Here is a 17,396-nt window from a genome sequence, read left to right on the forward strand (position 1 = left end):
AAAAGGAGATGTGAGATGTGCTCACAGCCTGCTGTACTAGTGCTGTGTAGTCTTGTCCAGAGTATCCCTGGTTCCAGAAGGATCTACACATATAACCCAAACCTGACCTCAAATCACAAATTTACCCGAAGCCTTTAACTTAACCCCGAAATTTAAAATCACAACCACGTTACTAAAAGGTTATTCATTTCCCCAGCGAGAAGTTTGAAATGCTATGCTCTGTCCAACAGCCATTGATTAACCCCGCTCTTCATGATGTATTGCTGTGTATAATAGTATTGCTGTGTATTCCTGCAGTTACTAGTCTAGTCCAGTTTAATCCAATCCAGTAGCTCCTGTTAGTGGTATGTGTGCCTAACCTATTTACTCTGGAGCAGTGGCATGTTTACCTGCTGTAGTGTTGTAAGGTATTGACAGGAGGAATTAGGAAAGACACTCTGATATTACTGTAAAGTTACTGTTTGAGAGCTAACCTTGAATAACCATTTCCATCTCCAACCTCCAACCCTGTATCAAGAATGTACCATACAACATAATATCCCCACTTGGCCCCAAAATAGAAGATGCCAGACCAACAGCATCCTTATAAAGCCTGGAGGGGCTGGTCTTTGCCCAGCATAGCCCCGAATTACTCTCCTCATTACCAGGCTGGGCCCCTTGTAGCTGAGAGACAGCTGCTGGTAACCCAAAGGCTCTATATCGCTGACACACATTCGCACAAGCGCTGGACTATATGGGGAGCCAGGTGCAGATTTGCATACCTTTGCAACCTGCTGCTTTAGCTCGAGGCCAACAACAAAGCCTCTCCTGCCCTGCCTGTCACAGCAGGTGTCCTCAGTCTAGGTTACTGAATGTTACATTTGCATCTCACACGAAGAAGCTTTTAAAGTGTACACGCCATGCAAAGAACCTGCAAGCAGTGGCATTTAAATGCAAATAATACAGGTTTTTCAAGCCACAGGTAATGACGTAATAGGAAAATGTACTTGGATATTTCCACTTCAGATGCATGTTTGAATAACACTGTAATCAGCACAGCATTATGTTTTACAGGACTACAGTGAATGCAGTGTGCTGCGTTTTACAATTTAGTGTTTAAAGTTAATGTAGAAAATAAATACAAAACTAAACTAATGTAGTAAATCGCGTCAAAGAGTGTTTGTGATAGATTATGCTCATGAATGGATTTTCCTTTAGCTTCTCTAAGGCAATCTGCAATTGTTTTTAATTTTTTATTCCTGCACCTGACATACTGTATATGCATTTTCAAATCAATCAAAAGCTGTTCTCAAGATTAAATAGTAAGAAACAGATAAGCATCCTTACAAGAAAACATATAAAAAATACAGCATTGAAAACACACTGCACATAACCAGTTTATGTTAAATATTGAATGTTAATTTTTTAGCTCAAATTTCTTTCCTCTTAGACTGGTAACTCACCTCTTTCTTCAAGACAGTTCTCTTTCTCAACCTTTTAATACCTTGTTATGGGAGTGTGTCTGCGAAGCAGAATCCATGAAACAAAATGTAACTTGAAAGAGGGAGTAGGCAAGTGTTATTTGTTTTCTGTTTTTATTGCCATTTTACTCTTGCCTTCCCTCAGTTAGACAACCAGAGAGAGACACTCATGACAAGTTGGACCAAGCTTAGATCCTGTCTTCCTCTTCCTCTGAGATTATATGCTGTTAGTCGCTCAGCTGCTGTACATGAATATTAGACCGTCACAATCACAGACCATCGCCTCTCGCAGTGTGACAAACAAAACAGTCCTGGCATTCTTTACCCATTGCTTACCCTTTGTTTTCTGGTTACATCTGCATAAAGGGGGACACATTTATACGTGTTAATTTAGTTTACACTGGGAATCATTTATCCTCTTTCTCAGAATATTTAGAGACCTTCAAATACTTTTTTGTTTTGTTTTCTACCCAACTACCCAAATATTGTGCTTATTAATTAATTAATTAATTAACTAACTTATTTATTTATTAGTTATAATACTGTGTAAATGTGCTTTGACTATGGGGATAGTAAAAAAAATGGTATGTCTGACTTGAAATAGGGATGAAAATAAGACTCCTATTGCATAGCAGTTTCACCCATTCGAGGTTTTAATACAAGCTTTATTAGCCTCAGTGTGTACATTATGTAACTAGCTCAGGTGTGTCTTAATAAACTCATAGCAAAACCAGGAGTGGGTCAAACTGCTATGCAATGAGGGAAGTCTTATTTCCATCAATGTGATAGTACAGAGAAAAACAAAAAACAAAACATGACTTAATAGATTACAATTTTAATTAGTCCTACAGGACAAACATGGGATTTTCATGCTGTATATTCAATTATTCTTTAATTTTGAACTACCTGGAAAAAACAAAGTATAATTTTGACCATAAAACAGTAACGCAATCTCTTGAGTGTTAAACCTGGTAACCCATCAATTATCTAGTATTAAGAAAGGACAGATAAGCATCCTTCTGTACAGTAGAATGTGTTATTATTAGTATTATTATTATAGCTAGTCTGTATATTGGATGTATATGGACACCCTGAGGGGTGTTCTTAAATTTATAATCCAGGATAAAAATTGGATTTGAAAAAAGCATAAATTCATGTTAAGGGCAAAATGTATTTGCTTTTTTTTATTAAATATCCTTACACCAATAAAGTAGTCCCATTTATAACTTTGAACTAAACACTAAGTTGAGGAAATTAATTTAATTGAAACATGCAAAAGTAAGTAAATCTTGATATTTTGTTGAATTGTACATTGCATTGAAAAGATCCACTAGGGGGAGGAGTTGAGACAGCACTGAGTTAATTTCCTGTTGTTTGAGTAGAGCAGAGGGACGGAGGAATACAAATATATTTCATGCCATCTCAGATTTCAATCATTTATTAGGTCTGTTTCAGAGAGGGGTGGATAATATGTTTTTCTGTAGCGTTTACAAACTGCTAAAAAGACATTATCCGAAGTGACAAAGTCGGGGTGAGTGTGTATATTGACAGTTTCCCCAGTTTTGTTTTCATTTAGTCAGTAGGTTATTCCAGCTCTGAGACTAATATAAATGTAGGTTGAAATGTTATATTGGCCACTCAATTTTATAGTTACTGTACATCTGTAACTGTAAACAAGATGGCTACCGGTACTTTAGATTCTGTGAGGCAGCGCAGTGATTTCAAATATGTGACAAGCTCCAACTGTGTGTATCAATCCAATATATGGACAGCTGGAACCTTGCTCAACCAATCACATTGCCTGTTTCATGTTCCATTGCCAGACCTGGATTATAAATGTCATTTATACACTGGTTTACTTTGTCTTTATGACAGTAATTTACAAATGTTGTTATACGAACGAATATGAACACGGTCATTTTTACCACTGACTACATTTCAAGAAGTGTTTGTTTTAATATCCGATTACTTGTCATATAACTAATTTGCCGCAACCCAAATCCACACAAAAACCGTGTCGCCGAAGGATAGATACAAAACCTAGCTGAAGTTGGCCACTTTTTTGAAATTCGGACGTGGTTAAAACCTGAAGGTAGACGTATTCATTTAATGTTAATAATGTTCACTGATTATGTGGGATAAGAGCGCTTTCTGAAGCTATGTATGTACTTTAATATGGCAGTCGTAGTTAAGTGACAATATTTTTTGAAGTTAAACTAGAGCTTTCAAATGGTTAAGTGACACCGTGGCTCGTTTAACTCAGAAATTATTGCAATATCAATCATGTATTTTAAAAAATAAGCTTTCTTAGTGGTAGTGACGGTGGTGGTGTGTGGGGCAACATACGTGTTAACCATATTTTGCTTCAGAAAGCGCATGTATCTCTAATAATCAGTTAAAAACTACAAACACTAAATACTGAATACGTAGACCCTGCGTGTCTTACTTTAGCAAGTTTTAACCACATCTGGATATTGAATATAGCAAGTATAGCCTTCATCCATGTATTGTGTGCATGTGTGTGTGTGTGTGTGTGTCTATATATATATATATATATATATATATATATATATACACACACACACACACACACACACACACACACATACACGCACACAGTACCAGTCAAAAGTTTGAGTACACTTGCTGGAAACTAGGTTTTTTTCATAATTGACAATGTTTTACGTCGTATACGTTTCTGTAAATACTTAAAAATGAAAACACATGTTACAATATACAAAGCATAAGGAGTATCAAAGCAATGTTCAAGAAAATTGAAAAGTGTCTCTAAATCTTGGATTCCTCAAAATAGTCACCCTTTGCCTTAATAACAGCCTCACAAACACGATGCATTTGGTTAACAAGTTTCAGCAGGAAATCACCCAACATGTCTTCCCAGCTCTTCTGCAGCAATTCCCAGAGATGTAGGGCACTTGTGGGTAGCTTTGCTTTGACTCTTCTGTCCAGTTCGTCCCATACAAGTTCTATGGGATTGAGGTCTGGAGACTGGGCAGACCAGGTCATTAGATTGAGTTGTCCTTCACTTTCCTTCTTCGCTAGATAGTTCTTGCACAACTTTTGAGGTGTGTTTTGGGTCATTATCTTGCTGAAGAATGAAGGACTGCTCAAGTAGCCGTAATCCTGATGGAATGGCATGCCTCTGAAGTATGCTATGATAGCTATGCTGGTTGAGCTTGCAATGGACTTGGTAAAGATCACCAACTCTGTAACCAGCAAAACCTCTTATTCTGCACTCTTAACAATGGTTTCTTTGCAGCAATTCTTCCAGTTAGGCCAGCTTCATGCAATCTCCTCTGAACATTTGATGTTGAAACATCTGTACTTCTAGTAGCATTTAGCTGAGCTTGTATTTCAGGGGCAGTTAATCGCCGGTTTCGCAGACTTGTGACTCGAATTAACTTGTTCTCCGATTCTGAGGTCACCCTTGGCCTGCCTGACCTTGTTCTGTCCTCATGAGTGCCAGTTTCTTCAAATCGTTTGATGGTCGTGGCCACAGCAGTTACAGACACTTACAAAGTTCTTGCAATTTGTCTTAAAGATTGACCTTCATTTCTTAAAGTAATTACAGACTGTAAAGCTGTTACATTCGTATCTCAGAGAAACGGCTAACGACAAAGAAAGTCTGTACAGCACTGAAACACTACGTTTAAAAAAAAAAAAAAAAAAAAAAAAAACGAACTCTACTGCTGGACTTCGTCTACTTTTATGTGTTAGCATCACATGGGTATGCATGTATTATAAAAATTAATAGATGGGCCTCTTCAGTGAATTAAGTTACAGGAAAACAATTCCATCTCGGGTATCTCTTCTGACAGTTTATAAACCACTCGACCTTTGGGCTTGTAATTTATGACGTCACAAAAACCCTAGATTAAATTATTTTTCTGTAACTCACTAAAACCCATCTAATATATATATATATAGACACACACACACACACAGACAGCTGCATGGTAACAACTTCACCTTTTTCATTCATTGCTCGGCATAGACAAAGACATCCCTGACGCCGCTGCCAAAGCGCCAAGCGGGTTAAAGTTGAAAGTTGAGAGCTGTCAAAGATGGTAGCTACTGCTGGGAAGCTCACACTAGTTAATCCATGTTTACTTAGTGTAATGTAGGTTTCTGTCAAACTAAAACTCCGGGAAAATGTGTTAGCTGTCAGACCCGGGGGGCGGGGGGTTTTATTTGTTACGTGTTTTTGTTTTGATTTTATTTTGTTGTGTTATTCCATTCCCCCTCCGTGTTTTAACTTTCGTTGTTGGTGCTGCCAGTGGCTGACTGTTGATCGGGAGAGAGCTTTTTTTCACGCAGGTGAGAAAAAATAAACACTTCATTTTTTTCAATTGTAATAACGATGCTAATAACATATTTGCGTGGACGTTAGTCAGTTTGTCAGTATACTGTATTGTTTTACGTTTCTGTTTCTCTTACGTCACTGCTTTTGTGTGTGTTACGGGTCTCGTCTTAATTTATCACGCTGCAGATAGTCGGTAAATAGCAATTTGGCTGACTCTCCAGTTTATTATTGCTAGGAATGTATAAACCGAAAACGTGCAAGTCATTGAAGAGTTAGCTCTAAACTGGATTGTGAAATCCGGCTACTCCTCCAAGCAGCTCGCTAATGACATGTACCTCATGCATTTGCTGTTTGATAGTACTTATAATATTAAAACTTAATATGAAACACGAGTCGTTTCAAAGAGTTTCCTTCCTGTTTTTGTTTTTATTTTTTTGGCAATATGTTTAAAGAACAGATGGGTGTCGTAAAATTTAGACCAAAAAAAAAAAAGTAGATCGTACCTACAGAATACTACTTGTAGTAACGTTTTGTGATTTTGAGATCAATCAGATTCTAGGAACCCGACTAGCACTGAAGAGCTGAATCAATGGCCTTGTTCAATTTGTACTTTTTAAAATTTTATTTGTTGCAAAAAACATTACACAATAAAATACACTGTGTAATAATATATTTATTATAATTCATTTTCAGTATTCTTGGGTGTCAACCGTATTTTTTAATTGGTGGTAAATGTAAGATTTATACACTTTACTGTCCCCATCATATGCATTGCGTGATTCTTTTTTACTATGTGCTTGCAGCTGTGAACATAATATAAACCAGTGGTGCACAACTCAGGCCATGGAGGGCTGGTGTCCTTCCTAGGTTTTTATTTTAACCATACCCTAAATTGGTTAATTGGACCAATTAAGCTTCTTATAAGGTCCGATAAAGTACTTTAGGGTGCAGTTGGAATAAAAACTTGCAGGAACACCTACACCACTGATCTAAACTAACCTTTTTGGTTGGCACTAAGGATGTTCAGAGATGGCCTTAGATTACATCAGGGCTTCTCAAACTCGGTCCTGGGGACCCCCTGTGACTGCTGGTTTTCGTTCCAACCGAGCTCTCAATTACTTAACTAGACCCTTAATTGAACTAATAATTTGCTTAATTAGAATCATAAAAATGAATACGTTCTAAGCACTTGCTTCTTCAATCGCCAGACCCGCAGTTTATGCGACATATTGAAATCAATACAATATAGCCGACAATTTAGTCTGGCCTTTGTAATAAAGTTAAAGTCATTGTGAAAGAACATATTATATACTCCTGTCGAGTGCTGAAACACTAATGAAAGTCATTCTACAATCATATATTATTATTATTATTATTATTATTATTATTGTTATTATTATTATTATTTATTTTATTAGCAGTTGTCACAAAATATACACACATTGAATCACAATACAGTATGATATAGCTACTCTACTTTTTTATCAACTGCCTGTCTTCTGAATAGAGTTACCACCAACAGCTCAAGCTATGCGAGCCCCCCTGCACTCACTACACTTGTCAAGCAGAACGACTGTGCCACCCGTGTACAGGTGTAAAAAAAAAAAAAAAAACAAAAAAAAACATGCTTATTCTATGCTCTCTGCATAAATCAGTGACAGTCGGGACTGATGCTAAACAAAAGCCAGACTGGTGCATTTTACAGTGCAACAAAGTATGTTATGGATATATTGGATCAAATGGCACGGCTGTATTCTGTCAAAGGTGGTACTCGCTGGTGGTCTGTGGCTGTCTTTTATAATATTTTGGACCTGGCAGCCATCAGCGCTTAGGTGTTGTACAAGGAGTGCACCGGCAACACAATCACTCGGAGGGACTTCATTTTGCAGCTAGCCCTGGAGCTGCGGCAGAAACATTTTTATAAGAGACACGAAAGCTGGCTGGCAAATGCCCCTCAACCTTCAGCCCGCTGACACACGGAATAAAAGACAATGCCAGGTTGCTAAATGCAATAAAAACAGAACTTTTGATGTCTGCGCCCGTTGTGAAAAGGCAGTCTGTGGCAGATGCACTGGTACAGTGGAAAAGCGTGTTTTCTGCATAGATTGTACTTAGAAAGCTGTAATAGAACTATGAAGAGACAAACAGAGCCTTTGAACTCTGTTTCGCTCAAAGTTCTTTCACGTTGCATAAGTTATGTTATATTTTTGTTTTATGCTATTTTTATAACTAGTTATTTATGTTTTATAATTTTATATGTGCATACAGCTTTCTACACTTGTTTACACAGAAGTTTATTGCGTAAAGTTTTTTTTATTACAGTTTTTCATGTTTATGTATATGTGCTGTTTTTGAAAAAAAATAAGAAAAATGTTTAATTTTCAATGTAAATTTTCAACGTAAATACGGTGTTTCTGCTCCGAAAATGTTATATATGATGTTCATAAATAAAAATATTGATTGTTTGTTTTTCATTTTCATATAGAAGCCATTTTAAAATGGAGCCACACATTTTGAGGATGCAGCAGTTGTATGTAGTCCGAAATCTCGGCGGTTCGAGTGTTAATCTATGGAGATTCTGCCAATCATTAAATGCACTCGAATCATAGAGGGCAGGGCAGGGAGCTGTTGATACCACTGCTCTCCTCTCTGGAACTGTACAGGAGGATGGAGAGAGACAATGGTGGTGTCTCTGTGAAAGTTTGTCGGGAGAACTATTGTCCTGAGATCACTATAGGGTAAAACTCGGTGAGCACAGTGACAGGCTCTCGCTGCAGAGCATGACTCCTCAAAAAAACAAGTTCAGATTACTGGTCACTGACATGAGAACTGTACAGTTATACAACATTACAATGTTTTGTATAGTAGCATAAAGTGTTATGGTGGTGACTTTGACCCAGGGTCAAGGATTGACTGTCACGTCTCCTGCAGTGCTGACTGCAGGGCTCTGCTGAATTGCAGCTTCTCCCTTCCCACTTTGCCCTGTGTTTTCCATTGAGCTGTTTTATTTCAGGGCAGCTCCGCCAGAGATATTCCCTGACAGTCTTTTTGATGGCAGTGCTGTGCTTACCGTAGGTGACATGTTGCACGTGGTGAGGGTTGCCAGACACAAGTACTGCAGGTAACTTTCTTTGAGCAGTGGGAGATGATTCGTCAGTGTCATATATAAATGTTTTGTTAGTTCCACAACTTTTTTTTTTTATCTTGCAGTGTGGCAGGGCACAGGCCCGGCATGTGTAATTTGTAAATATTGTATGCTTTTCAAAAAGTTCTAAATATGGCAGGCTGTGGTTAGAATCCCCACCAAGGTAAAAATGTGTGGAATATGGGTTAATTGATGATCAATTACACCTGGCCACAGGCTATAAAATAGGAGCTGCATTGCGCTAGTAATTGTTTGGGTGCGATTTATGTCTGTTTAAACCTTTTTTTTCTTTGTTTGTTAATAAAAGTGTGGTACCAAGCACTTTGAACTGCAATCTCCTGCTTCCTGCCACTGCTACAGTATTCCCGCTGCTAGCCTTGACTGCAGTGCTACTCTTACTCAGAGAGTCATGCACAAGGCTAGAGTTTTGCAAATTTTGGTGATGTTTCTGTGATGTGAATAAAGAGCCACTTGGTAGGAGTATGACATATCACAGTCATCTTGTGTTATCCTTCTAGTTTAGATCAATTTTGTGTATGACTTTGTTCTTTTAGTCGTCATACCCTAGTGCCTTTTGTAATGTTTAAATCACCCCTGTGGTCTCAACAGAGCTCTTACACAAGTTCAGATGGTACAGCAGAGTGTAACCGTAAACCACTAAAGGCAAAGTGTTGCAAGGGACGACAGATTAATGTTTACACTCCGCTGTACCATTTGAACTTAGTTGCTGTGAGAGATATTTTGCAATGCTTTAAACTTCTGAATTTTAAAAAGTCACTGATGTTATGACTGAAGTATAACATCATATTTCAAAGTGATTGTTAACAACAAGAATGCACTCTAATGTGTATTTTGATTTATAATCGCTAGCTATAAACTTGGACAACCTATAAACAAGGCGTCGGGATCAACACTGAGTATTCAATAAGCACTTTGATTTCAAGGACGCTGTAGAAAGGTGCTCTCATTGGACTGGGGAAACGAGGACAGAGCTGTGAATTGATACTGCAGGAGAGTGAAATGAAAAGCTGGGGGAGCATGACCTGATCACAGCAGATTATTCTGCAGTTTATTAGTGGGTTACTGTTAATACCAAGAAAGAACTGCTTGGAGTATTTCCGTGTATGAAATAATCACATTAAAGTAATTCATTCTGCTTGCTTTTTGATATAATATTTGTTCTATAGTCAGTACTCCATTGTTATGCTGTGTAAACTCTTTTTTCTAATGCAGAAAGAGTTGCAGTACACACTCCACCCCACTCATCTATTCCCAGAAGCATCAGGCTTTCTTCTCTTCAGCCTCATGTGTCGTACAGTATCATCGAGGAAGAAGAGGGTGTGGTGCGCTCCTGCGCCCAGCTCCAAACAGTCGTATTCATTCGCAGCCACACAACAGCTTGGTGATAGGCTAAAATGACACTTTCCATCTGATGTTCTCAGAGGATATTCTCATACAGGTGAACTAGGCCAGTGGTTCTTATACTGGTGTCCAAGGAAATCAAGACATTCAGAAAACTTTGTAAAACAACGTCTATTTAATGTACAGAAAGTGGTCCTTCACTCTTGTGATACTTTCAGTCAGTATCCATCAAATCATTACTTTAACTGCAGTGCAGTTTTTCTTTTTTGTGATTTATCTTTCCCTGTTTTCAGTTGGGGGTCCTCAATTGAAAAAAAACCCCACCTCAAGTTTGAGGTACTTTGATCTCAATCATACCCAAGCATTGTGGAAAACCTGGCACAGAATACCAGCCCAGTCATCTGTCTTTATCAGCATCGGACAGAATTCATGAAGCCGGTATGGCTCAACATGTTGGCTTCTGTTGCGTTTGAACAGAAATAGGTCTGACAGACCTTCCTCACAAACAGGAGTGCCAAGTATAGGCTAGTCCTTGGGTTTCACAACATCATCTTCCACAACCTGTCTATCAGCAGGGTTTTCAAAATAAGCCGCCTAATATGATATTTGTGCTGGCTACTTAATTAAAAAATATTAAGGTTATTTTCAGGTGTTTTCATTCAGTCCATTTTTTGTTGTATTATCGTTCTGTAAGGCAAATAAAGTACATAATAGCTATAGATATTCAAAAAAGAAAAAAGCATATTCCTTTTGTTGTGATATAGTAAAAACATGTACCCAGGTGCTTGTCAGAGATATTAGGGGTTCATGTGTACAGGCTGTACACCTTTAAGAAGAAAGGCATGATGGGATATCAGCTGAACACTTGTCAGCTGATATACAAATGCTTAAGTGCAGAGAGGTGCTGTATGTTTCTAATGCCAGCAGAATATGATAATTGGAGTTTCATGTAACAGTTGTGATGGTGACCAAACGTGTATGAGTACTCATGGCAAAGTGGGTTGCAGTGTGGAGGTGTAGAGGTGATGCAGTGCTCCAAAGACAAACAACACAGTTCTGATGAAGTGATGATTGTTTATTTACAATCCAGGGGTCGAAACTGACCAACAGAAATAATAATGATACCGGCAGTACACAACAATTTGTACTACTCTGTATGTTTAATTCACGGGGCAGTCCCAAACAATGTACGCGGTATTCAAAAAACATACACAAAACACATACATGGTCACCAGTCCTCAGTGAGTGCACTAGTGCTCGTGCTGTAAATACAATTTATCGTGCTCCAGTGCAGTGATGTTCCGGGTAAGTACTGGCCTCTGGCGACAGCTCCGGAACGTGTTAGCCATCTAAAAATAACAAGTAACAATTAGACAAAACAAACAAAACACTCACAATACAGTGTAATACAGGTCCTTCCAGGTTCAAAGCCTTAACCAAATGAAGGAACAGATTGCTAAGCCACATCCCCTTTTATACCAGTAGTCACGTCCCATTTGGTATTGAGTGCAATCGCTTTTCCTCCAATCCGCAATTGACACATCGGTTACCATTTTGGGTCAATGACTTGTAGTATTGTGGCAATGCCCCCTTTCTAAGATGGCCAATCCTGGAATGAATTGTCTGGCCGTCTGAGTCCAGGGTACTCTGTTCCCTTTACACAGCGCCCTCACAGGACGGGAGGGAGATTTACCACCAAGAATCACTGTATTTGTGTCACAATACTGTTGTGTAAAGCATTGCTTAAAATGAACAGTTGCATTCAAGAAATTTAGAACAAGAACAGTGAAAAACTAAAATAAAAATACACTTAAGATTTGTGTGTTGCAAACCTGCATTAACAAAATGCCCTGAAAACTTAACATAAAGAAAATAATTTTAATGAATGACTGTAATGCAGCAATCAACTCAATAATTAAACAAAAGAGGAAGTGAAAAGGTTACCCCACCAAGCTGTTTTTTTGCAAACTCCAATTGGAGTCCCACAAATAGATTTTTTTTACAGCAGCCACAACATTGTTTACTGTCAGGAGTCTTCAGCCAAAGAATCAAGCATGGTGATTTAAGACGTAACCATAGTAAAAAAACAGTAATGTAGCGTAAGTTTTGTACTAAAGCAGGGTCAGCTTTTGCAGGGAAAACTATGTTTGTTTCTCAAACTGACCAGAGAGCTGAAAACAGGACACATAGAAGTACTGTAATTTGTGTACTGCTGATAAAAAAAAAACAGATATTTAGAGATTTAAAAATGAAATGTACTGCAGTAAAATAAACTGTAATTCACTAAATTTACTCAGATTGTGTTCATGACAATCTAAAATACATGACAATGTGGTTAGGTGGCACATTTAATATCAAAACTAGCAGAACAAACACGCTGCAATTTAAACTTGTTGCTGAAAAATAAACATTTAATCATAAGAGCTGTCTGTGTTACAGTACATGCTCATCAGATCAGGACTTGACTAATGCTGAGCATGAGAGCTGCAGCACGCTTTTTCCCATATTACGACTGTACACAATTAAAAATATGTTCACCAATTCCACCCACATTTACATTGCAGGGGCCTTGATGCTCCAAAAAGTAAATTTTTCTTCTTGTTGATCTTGCCTTGCTGTGAGCAATACTGAAATAAAACTCCTTTATTGCACTAATGGAGTACTTTGTCAGACTGCAGGCAGACCACTGCTAGTCTAGCACATGCTAAAATCTTCCAGAATTGTGCCCGAATGCACCATTTTAATCCCTTTTTTCAAAAACGGGGGACAGGACAACAACACTTCCCTCCCACAAGCTTCCCCCATCTACCCTATGAGCCACAATGAGATTGGTGTACCTTGCTACCGTGTAAGAGCCACATACCTTAAAACTAATTTAACACCTTGTATCAGTTTCACATGCTTCAAACTCCTGGAAATTGTGATAAACTCCCTGTGTGTCACATACGAAAGCACTCGCTACACCCCTTAACAGCGTGTGGCAGCTGCTGCGACTATGATAGTTTTGCAACACTAGATAAACTATTTACATGTACTGGGCAGTGCGTGTTACAGGACATGTGGCAAGCTGCTGTTGCATCATAAATCAGGTACAAAAGGCTCTTTACTTGATAAACAGCTCGAAGGTAAAGTAATAATACTGTACACGACTATTACTCTGATTCACAGTTATTCAGGTACTGTAGGAATTCTGTGTTTAATGCTTCACAAACTGATTACTTGAGTATTCGGATTGACCTCTATACACAAATCAGATGCCGACAATCAGGTAAGGGTCATTGGTGTTGATGGGGCTAGTTTACCATTCCCAGTGAAACAAGTGAAGAAACAGCTGCTTGAATTTGTGTTTGATTGCTTCTTTTCTTAGACTCTGGACAATCCACACAAATTCAAACAGATGTTTCTTAACAGCTTATTTGGAACTTTTTTCCAAATAATTGGTTTGTGTATGGCCTTTGACTTTTATGTTGGGTTTAGCCTACACAGGACAGACTTGGGTTGAATGAATCACTGTAAAACATTTTGCAAATCATCTGCAAACCTTTTACAAAACAAAAAAATACTAGGTTTCAGTAGTTTCAGTCTCTTGATGCATTGTAAACCACTGTATTTGAATGTTGTATATGAAAAAAACACTTTAAAATGTGAAATGAACATAAAAGGAAAAAATAAGTGCAGGGGTAGAAAATTCCCAAAATCTTAACACGCGCAGTTGGGCATGTAGCTCTAAATTTTACATGTCCAACACAAAATTTAAATGTGGAACTGAGAAAAAGAACGATATTTGTAATAGTCTGTGGCTTGGTTCTGAGCAGGTAGCTATAAACAGCAAGCTTTACTGTGCTGTGTTTGTTTTCTCTAACCTGGGAGACCAGCCTCCTTCGGCCCATGCCTTGTGTAATGCTAGAAATGATAGGCTAGTGAGGTCAATACTAGCAATGCGTAAAGCTCCTTTCCACTCCTGGTGAATTACCCTGTAGACTGGTCCGATAAGTGTCATCGTTTCTGCAGAAAGGGTCCCTAGAGGTTTCTGCTAATAAGGGCCACTAAGACTCTTCTTTGTCTTAGAAAATCCCCAGGTTGTGAGGAGCTAATGACATCACAGCCCCGTCCTCTCCTGAACTGTCTGGGAGGGAGTGGGATGGTCTACAGTACTGCATACACTGAGGTCAATCAAGCATACATTAAAACCTGAAATGGGTTAAACTGTTATACTCTGCAGTAGGAGTCTTATTTTCATGCCTGCAGTAAGACTCCCGTGTGTGGTGGTGTCTCCACATAGTAGCGGAGGCCAGGGAAACCTAGGGAAGTAGAGGAACAGCAAGGATTAACAAGGATTGCATGAGAAATCAACCAGTCACCAAAATGTATGTGTCAGAATCCCAGCACAGCTTATCCTGCGTACAGATGTTACCCAGTGGATGGGACACCTACAAAACGTGTTTGTTCAATAGTGCAATCTTTGTTTTTGTAAATTATAAGAATACGTAGAGTGTTGTGTGCCTCTTCTAATTAAGTACATCATTTTGCACAATTTTATCAGCTTCACTTCGCTGTCCTCTTGTCCACCATACTGCATGAAATGACATCATTACAAAAAGAAACTGCAAAATATCTCTTGCTGGTAAAATAAACCTGGTACCTCATAAGAAAGGAGAGGCACACTCTTCTCTACAGTAGAATATTTGTTATTGATTTCAGACCCAATTTTTGCATTGGTTTCCTTTGCACAGTGGTTTTCAACCTTTTTTTTTTAAACTACCCCGTCTGTCTGGAGGTTTTAGGTCAAGTACATCTTTTGCAATTTTATCTCTACTGAATGGAACCACATTTGCAATAAAAAGAAGAATAATCTTAACAAATACATTTTTCTCTATGTTTTTTTTTAATAGTATAATGAGCACAGATGGTGATGCTCTCTGCTTTACCTGTTGGTTGCTTGAGTGGTCAGTAGCTAATTTGTATGTAGAGGCGCAAAGGATGCTGGGACTGTAGGGTTTTAAGGAAAATGTCTATTGTCTGTTCAGTTATTGTTAATTATTGTGTTATTCAGTGGGTCTTTCCTGCAGTCTATAGAGCCAGAGTGGATGTCCTGTTTGTTGGTTTCTGCTGTCTGAATTCTACATCTGAAATCCAGTGTGTCCGTCCCTTTCCTGGGTATAACCCAACAGCGGTTCTTTTAAACACCCCACAATATATACAGTTTGGGACTGACAAACTCCTGGTTTAGGACAGAATACCAAACAGTAATTCTTAAAACTTTTAATTACAAGTTATTGGATGTACAAAATCAAGTATTTGGGAATCTCTTTCGAAACACATGTATTTGCTTTCTATTCAGCAAAGTTATTATAAATCTGAAATAGTGTGCAGTCAGTGTTTGCCATGTTACCATTTACTTCCCATCTCTGCATAATTATATGAGCCATTTAAAAACATTAACCTCAAGAAAAAATACAACAATTGGTAACAATGATAAACGTTTTATTAAAGCCAACATAAAAATGATCCAAAGGGACTCATTCTAACTTTACAAGGCTTACTTTGTGCAGACTCTTAGGTTTTCTTCCTTCGTTTTTCTTTTGCAAGTAAGAAATGTGTCAATTTTGACGTGAGAAACGATACACAGGATAATCTCGATGTACACAATACCAAACACAAAATAAATTCAACCAATCGCTGTTACTGTTACTAAAATGTAACCACCCCAAATAAAAACAAAAACAGCCAAATTGTATTACACAGAAATTAAATATTTATGCATAGTGGTTTAGCGATAATGTACAATACTGTTTAAAAAAAAAAAAAAAAAAAAAATCAAGATCATTATTTTCTTTTACTTTCATTTCTGAGTCACCCTGCATACCCGCTATGACCATTAAAAGACACCCAGGGGTATGCGTACCCCCAGGTTGAAAACCCCGCCCTTCCATTACCTTTTTAATACAGTCACTGTTAAATTTTGTTATATAAACATGGTCATTTTTTCCTAGCAGTGTTTGTTCGAATTTGTCCAGTACATATTTAAGTTGTGTGTGTGTGTAAAAGCTCATGAAAGTAAGTTCAGAAAGAGTCACTGAATTATTGGATTAATTCTACTACTTTTTTTTTTTTTTTAATGCAACATTCGGCTGCCTTCACAATACTGAGCCAGCTGCGTCATTTCAAACCATAATACAGAAACATTGTTATTACATTTATTTTAGTATAAATTTAGCACTAATGAGTGTTTGTTTAATAGTGATGGATGATTTCTCTGTTCTTGAGGACTTTGTTTTCATGGCTCTTTGAGTGCAAAGAGGGGTCACACGAAAGACACTTCATAACAATTTTGTTTTTATTCATTGCTACAGTAAGGCTTCATCTTTATGGTTTTTGCAGTAATTCTGAATGGTCCAGACTTCTGCTGCTCTTATAATTTTGTTGTTTTTTTTGTTGTTTTTTTACATTGTTTTGTAATGTGGCGATACTGACTCCTACCTCCTTATAAAGTTTACCATGCTGTAACTTCAGAATTTAAAAATCTTAGTATTTAGTAATCTTAGTATTAGTATTTGGTGATGAATACTTTTAGTCAGTCCCCCGGGGCTATTCTGATGTTCTTGAAGTTTGTTATATTTAAAAATTGTTTTAGTCTTACGTTTTTTTAAGCTATTAACACATTTGTGACATTTGGTGAGGTTTGTATTTTTGATTTTTTTTCAAAAAACAAAACAAAAAAAAAGGACCTTTTTATTCCGTGTTAAAGTACAATTCCGCCAACAAAAATGTAATTCATTGTTTTATATCTAACCCATATATATATATATATATATATATATATATATATATATATATATATATATATATATATATATATATATCCCTCCTAAAGTCCAACTTCCACTGCCTCAAAGTGGCAGGAGGGTGACAACGGGTTCTCAAGACGAACTACACCAGGGTCCCCTGACTCTGGCAGGTTCAACCATGCTGTGAAAGATTGAGTAACATATTCGGCTAAAGTGGAGAGTTATGACCAACCACCCCATGATGGAAGCACAGACAAAAACATGGCCCTCATTCCCCAGAAGATGGATTGCCTCCAACCAAGGCAGCAGCCGTTTAGGCA

General features: G+C 37.8%; 1 protein-coding gene across 3 annotated transcripts in view; it reads left to right on the forward strand.

Annotated features, from left to right (window-relative positions):
• The first annotated feature begins 5,510 nt into the window (after positions 1 to 5,510).
• LOC121317331 (lysocardiolipin acyltransferase 1-like) overlaps positions 5,511 to 17,396 on the forward strand; it is a 52,408-nt gene continuing 40,522 nt past the window's right edge. The window contains exon 1 of one of the 3 annotated variants that reach the window (XM_041253150.1): positions 5,511 to 5,795. The gene's annotated coding sequence lies outside the window, so the exon portion shown is untranslated. Of the gene's footprint in view, positions 5,796 to 13,352; positions 13,378 to 13,412; positions 13,557 to 17,396 lie in introns of those variants that run through there. The other 2 variants (XM_041253149.1, XM_041253151.1) reach the window with 2 other exon arrangements.

Source organism: Polyodon spathula, chromosome 6 (assembly GCF_017654505.1).
Source record: "Polyodon spathula isolate WHYD16114869_AA chromosome 6, ASM1765450v1, whole genome shotgun sequence".
NCBI classification, from domain to species: Eukaryota; Metazoa; Chordata; class Actinopteri; order Acipenseriformes; family Polyodontidae; genus Polyodon; species Polyodon spathula.